This window comes from Apium graveolens, chromosome 11 (assembly GCF_009905375.1).
Source record: "Apium graveolens cultivar Ventura chromosome 11, ASM990537v1, whole genome shotgun sequence".
Taxonomy (NCBI): domain Eukaryota; kingdom Viridiplantae; phylum Streptophyta; class Magnoliopsida; order Apiales; family Apiaceae; genus Apium; species Apium graveolens.
Window position 1 is genome coordinate 39,170,751 of NC_133657.1, and position 7,085 is coordinate 39,177,835.

The 7,085-nt window shown below is 36.5% G+C and overlaps 1 pseudogene; it reads right to left on the minus strand.

Annotated features, from left to right (window-relative positions):
• Positions 1–1,523: 1,523 nt before the first annotated feature.
• On the minus strand, positions 1,524–6,292 carry LOC141695464 (uncharacterized; annotated as a pseudogene).
• Between the last annotated feature and the right edge of the window lie 793 nt (positions 6,293–7,085).

The following is a 7,085-nucleotide window of genomic DNA, read 5'->3' on the forward strand; positions in this document are numbered from 1 at the left end:
AGGGGTGTTGGCTAAATCCAAGCTATACATTTGACATGTGTGTTGGTAGAATCTTGACCCTTTTATGTGGCCAACTCCCTTTTTTCTTTTCCTTTCTTTTGTTTTCTTCTTTTTCTTCTTCCACTTTTGCCCTTCTTGCATTTTCCTTTTCTTTTTCTCTTTTTCTACTTTTTGTACAAAATACCTATAAATGCAACAAATTAAATTATTAAATTCGGGAGCAAACAATAAATAGGTATTAATTAATGCAAAATTATGAGATTATCAAATGCCCCCATACCTATCTTTTGCTCGTCCTCGAGTAAAATAAAAAATAAAAATGCTAACAAAAAAAAATCCTATGCTCCTTTTCGGGCTTGACAGAAAATTTTAGGTTTACCAACCCGTTAAACCCATGGACGATCTCCATAGGAGGAGTGTTGTCTCCTAAGGGTTTACAGAAGATATACCCATAAAATCTTTGAGACAATTTAACAAGCATCTACCTCAATTTTACTCTAATGTTCATTTGTGTCAACAAAAAGATTTTATAAGGAAAATATGTGCCTTAAAGAGTCTTCTAATAATAGTCAAGATGTAGGTGACTCAAATCTGCTTATGTCGATTTAGAATTTTTACAAAAGATCCCAAGGTGTGTAGTGAATTTAAGGCCTTTGATGGATTTAACTGTCTAAGAACATTTTCTCTTTTTCAACTAATATTGAACTGACCCAGTCTCTATCAAAACAAGTATCTACCCAAACTTCATAAAATTATTCCTTTCTTCTTTTTTTTTCTTCTTTTTTTAATCTTTTTTTTCAATTGACTTTATGATGTCTGTTTTCTTAGGCTTTCTATGTTACTCATGTAGTGAGTTTTAGGTCAGTGACTCCCAAACTAGATGCTTTTAGGGCACTAGGTTTTGAAATCCCCCGACGAACTTAATAACTCGAGTAACAAAGGCCACAAAACAAGACTAGTCAATTCTACTTGTGCCCATTATCTAAAGATTTTTTGTTTATAGAATAATGGGTATTGAAGTAGTTTATTCATCAATTTTTTTTCTTTTCTTTTCTTTTCGCAAAAATTTGATTCGACATTGTTTTAACATGTGGGTTCTCTCTCAAGTATTGAATAACGCTCCTAGACAATCTCTCCAACAAAGGTCTTGTGCAAAAAGTACCGTCCTGGAATCTAGAGTGAAAACCGTTCAATCACAAGTTTAAAAAAGACACCTTACTAACTACGTTTAAATAATCTAAAAGGCACTATATATATAAGTTTTTGAAAAATATGGTAATACCAACTACTATTAAAGTTCAAGAGAGAGTAAGACAACTTAGCTAAAAATGTCTCTATTTTTTTTAAATTTTTTGATTTTTTCAATTTTTTTGGTTTTTTAGTTTTTTTAAGAATTACACTAAAATCCTCCCCCACACATAAATCATGCATTGTCCTCAATGTATGTAAAAGAGAGAAATAAGCACGGAGAATGATAAGGGATGAAGAGAGTTAAAACTACCTACTGAAAGAGACTTACTTGATTATGGGTCAATGAGGTGGATGACCTCTTCCTCAGAATCGACTGGCAACTCTAAAAATGGTTTGAGACGTTGTCCATTAACTTTGAATATTTCACCATTTTTAAGATTTTCAATTTCAATAGCACCATGAGGAAAAACTACTTTAACAATGTAAGGTCCCTCCCATCTAGATCTCAATTTTCCGGGAAATAAATGAAGCCTAGAATTGTACAAAAGAACCTTTTGACCGGGAGAAAAGGATTTTCTCAAAATTGATTTATCATGAAAAACTTTGGTTCTTTCTTTATAGATTTTAGCATTTTTATAAGCATCATTTCTCATTTCCTCTATCTCAGACAATTGCGACTTCCTATGACTACCGGTAGTGGGTAAATCAAAATTCAACTCCCTAATGGCCCACAAGGCTCGATGTTCAAGTTCAACCAGCAAATGAAAAGCTTTACCAAACACAAGCCGATAAGGAGACATACCCAAGATAGTCTTAAACGCGGTCCTATAGGCCCATAAAGCATCTATCAACTTAGTTGACCAATCCTTCCTATTGGAGTTGACATTTTTTTCTAAAATCTGTTTGATTTGCCTATTTGAGACTTCAACTTGACCACTAGTTTGAGGATGATAAGGGGTGGCCAATTTATGAGTGATCGAGTACTTTTTTAAGAGAGACCCAAAATGATGGTTCTTGAAATGTTTGCCTTGATCACTATTGATAGCTCTAGGTGTATCAAATCGAGAAAATATATCCTCTTTTAAGAATTTAAGAACGACCTTGTTATCATTAGACTTAGCTGGAATGGCCTCGACCCACTTAGAAACATAATCGACCGCTAAGAGAATGTAGAGGTTGCCAAATGAGCAAGGAAATGGGCCCATAAAATCTATCCCCCAAATATCGAAAACTTCGATAATTAGGATTGGATTCATTGGCATCATATTACGTCTTGTGATCTTTCCTAAGTGTTGACACATACTACAAGCGGCACAGAATTCCGCGGAATCCTTAAACAAACTAGGCCAATAAAAACCACTTTGAAGTATCTTAGCAACCGTCTTTTTTACACTAAAATGATCTCCACAAGGTTGATCATGACAAAAGGAAAGGACACTTCTAAACTCATGATTTGGGACACACCTTCTAATGATTTGGTCCGGGCAATACTTGAATAGATAAGGGTCATCCCAAAAGAAGTATTTGACTTGTGAAAAGAATTTAGATTTATCTTGCTTGGACCAATGAGTCGGAATGTTGCCGGTGACAAGGTAATTAATAATGTCGGCAAACCAAAGGAGGGTAGAGATAGAAAGAAGGTGTTCATCCGGAAAAGATTCATTCAAAGGTAAGTCAACGGTTGACTCCACTACCAATCGAGAAAGATGATCGACAACGACATTTTCAGACCCCTTCTTATCCCTAATTTCTAGGTCAAATTCTTGGAGCAACAAGATCTACCTAATTAAACGAGCTTTGGAATCCTTTTTCAAGAAAATATATCGAAGAGCGGCATGATCGGTGTAAACAATAATTTTCGAACTAATTAGATAAGACCTAAACTTCTCGAGGGCAAATACTACGGCTAGAAGACCTTTTTCGGTGGTTGAGTAATTAAGTTGGGAATCATTTAAGGTCTTTCTAGCGTAGTATATGACATGAGGTATCTTATTGATTCGTTGCCCTAAAACTGCCCCAACTGCATAGTCAGAGGCATCACACATCAACTCAAAAGGCTCATTCCAATCGGGAGATTTAATTATCGGGGATGAAGTCAATTCTTTCTTAAGGTGTTCAAAAGATTGTAAACAATCACTATTGAACTCGAATTTGACATCTTTGGAAAAAAGATTGGTCAAGGGTTGAGCTTTTTTACTGAAATCTTTAATGAAACGCCTATAAAAACTCGCATATCCTAAGAAGGAGTGAATTATTTTGACCGATTTTGGTGGAGGGAGACTAGAAATGAGATCAATTTTAGCTTTATCGACTTCAATTCCCTTTTTCGAGATTTTATGACCAAGGACGATTCCTTCTTTAACCATGAAATGACATTTTTCCCAATTAAGAACGAGGTTTATTTTTTTACACCTTTTTAAAACTAAGTCAAGATGTTTTGAACAATTATGAAAAGAAGAACCAAAGATGGAAGAGTCATCTATTAAAATTTCTAAGAATTCACCTACCATATCGGAAAATATGCTCATCATGCATCGTTGAAATGTAGTAGGGGCCGTGGTCAAACCAAAAGCGAGACGACGATAAGCGAACATTCTGAAAGGACATGTGAACGTAGTCTTTTCTTGATCTTCGGGAGCAATGAGGATTTGAAAATATCCGGAAAAACCATCTAGGAAACAATAGTAGGAATGACCTGCTAACCTTTCTAGCATTTGATCGATGAATGGTAAAGGAAAGTGATTTTTCTAGTGGCAGAATTGAGTTTCTTTTAATCTATACACACTCTCCAACCAGATTGAACACGAGTGAGAACTTGTTCGTCATTCTTGTTGGTCACTACAGTAATACCCAATTTCGTAGGTACTACTTGAATCAGACTCACCCATGAGCTATCAAAAATGGGAAAGATTATCCCATTATCTAGGCACTTAAGAATTTCCTTCCTAACAACTTCCATCAAAGTTGGGTTCAACCTCCTTTGTGGCTCCCTAACTGGTTTAGCATCATCAACTAAGTGAATTCTATGTTGGACAATTGCCAGACTAATTCCTTTAATATCAGAAATACTCCAACCTATGGCTTCTTTATTCTCTCTAAGCACACTTAAAAGTTCCTCTTCTGGAGATGTGGTCAAATTAGAAGTAATTATGACGGGAAAAGACTCATTAGAACCAAGAAACATGTACTTAAGAGTGTTAGGAAGAGGTTTGAGTTCTAATTCTGGGGGACTTGGCTCAACTGGTTCACTAGCTTGATAAAGGGACAAAGAAAGTAGTTCAAGCTCTTGGTTAGTTATAGGAATGCTGGACTCTAACATTTCATTGACCTTATTAGTGTAATCGGAATCAACCCAATTTTGACCAAAATGATTTAAGCAAAAGTCAAGAGCATCATCGACACTCATGGTTTCATGATCAAGCATTTTATCAATTAAATTAATCTCCATGTGTTGGTTAAAATAGTCATTGAGTTGGTTCCCGACATGAAAATATTAAGATCAATGGTCATATTTCCAAATGTTAGTTTCATTAAACCGTTTCTACAATTAATCAAGGCATTGGATGTGGCTAGAAAAGGTCTTCCTAGAATGATTGGAATTTGATTTTTAGTATTTTTGACCGGTTCAGTTTCTAGGACCACAAATCAACGAGAAAAACAAAATCACCAACCTTAATCAACATATCTTCAATTATTCCCTTAGGAATTTTGATAGAACGGTCGGATAATTGAAGTGTGACATTGGTCTTTTGAAATTCACCTAGACCGAGTTCTTGGTACACAGAATATGGAAGAAGATTCACATTAGCACCTAAGTCAAGTAAAGCTTTGTCAACAAAAGTGTTGCCTATGACACAAGAAATAGTAGGACAACCGGGGTCCTTATATTTCACGGGAATTTCATTTGAGAGAATTGAACTAACTTGAGATGTCAGAATGGCTTTCTTAGGAACGTGAGTGGTTCGTTTATGGGTACACAACTCTTTTAGAAACTTAGCATAAGAAGGAATTTGTTAAATGGCATCTAAAAGAGGAAGGTTGACCTTGACTTGCTTAAAAACTTCTAAGATCTTCTCTACTTGAGCCGATTGTTTGCTCGAAATAAGTCATGGAGGATACGGAGCTTTTGGTGTAAAGACTCTTTCATTAGACACATCAGGGCTAGGTTTCGAAGGTGGTGCAATCGGATGAGGTGTTTCGCTAGATTCGAAATCCTCGGGTTGCTTCGAGTGATCTCTGAACTCGAATTCTCTTCTTTGTTCACACCAACTCGATTTCTCACTTGACTTCCCGACCGTAGAGAGATAACGGCGTTCACATCATGAGGTTTTTGATTAAGCGTAAATTTAGGATTCACCTCAGGTTGACTTGAAAACTTATTCTTTTCGCGCTCACAAATCGTGACAGCTAATTGACTCATTTGAACCTCTAACTAAGATATGGCTTGGGCATTGGAATTCAATAATTTCCTATCTTGGGTCATGGTTTGCATGAAGGCTTGTTGAGATTGAGTCAAATTAGTTTGAGATTTTAGCAAAGCCTCGATACTCTTTTCTAAGGAATTAAGTCTCTTATCCGAATCATTAAACCCGGGAGGATTCAAGGGTGCTTGAATTGGGTTTGGATAAGGATTTTGACTAGAAGTGGGGTAAGAGTTCTGATTAGGCTTTTGAAAAGTGGGTTGAGGAGATTGGTAGTTTTGGCCTTGTGTCCATGAGAAATTCGGGTGGTTCCTCCACCCGGGATTGTATGTGGGTGCAAAAGCGTCATTCCTAGGTCTAGGTTGAAACATAACGTTCACTTGCTCAAACTCTTGAAAGTTTTGAGGTCCATGACTATTAGAGTTATAGTTCGCACACTTAGACGCTTGGGAAGGGGCATTAGTGGTTTCTAAAGCTTCTAATCTTCTAGTAAGAGTAGCCAACTTTGTTTCGGCTGCTATAGAATTACCCACTAAGTGCAAGCCTTTGTTAGCTATTGAACCGAGTGTTTCATTGTGCTTAATAGGCTCCCTATTCGGCTCCCTAGTAGACCCCCACAACATGGTCTTTTCCGCTAATTCCTCGAAAAACTCCCAACCTTGATCCTCATCTTTTTCCATGAATTTACCTTGGCACATAGACTCTAACAACGCGGTTGTAGAACTATCTAAGGCCTCGTAAACAATCTTACAAAGTCTCCACTTTTCTATTCTGTGATGGGGACATTGGGATAAAAGATTTTTAAATCTATCAAAATATTTCCAAAAAGACTCATTTCCTCGGTTAATTGTTGGAGTTTTTGTAAGGCACAAACCTCCTCGAATTCATGAATAAAAAGATATGGATCCTCACCTCCACTCCCGGTAAATTTAGGTGACATGATAATATGATGACCTTTAATTTCAAAATTATTACCATCAACTGGTGGAAGAGTAATACAAGAAGGTTGGGCCGAACGAGCGGGGTAACAGCGATCCTTAAGAGAAACTGCCATGTTTACTATGGGTTCGAGAATTTCTATGGGTTCGGATTCCGATGAGGAAGTATGCTCAATTAGTCTCACTAACCTAGAGGAATTATCTCTAATCCATGTAGTACGCATAAACAGGATATGAATCAAGTAGCAAATAAGTGCGAGAATTTAAAACACGCAAAAGAAAGGGTAAAAAATCGAAAGAAAAATTCTAAATCTATGGTTCCTAAAAATTCTAGACTTGCTCCTAACAAAAAGATATTACTAAAAGTCACAAAATTAAAAGTATTCTATCTGATTGGCCAGGTAGGTGCAAGCATTGCCAAGAGGCTAAACACCAGCATAGTCACCAATCTAAATGGCCAGGTAAGTTTTCGCTAGCCTAGACACCAAAGAATGAATATTTAGAGATTTGATCATTTCAGGTTTTCTTCCTAGTT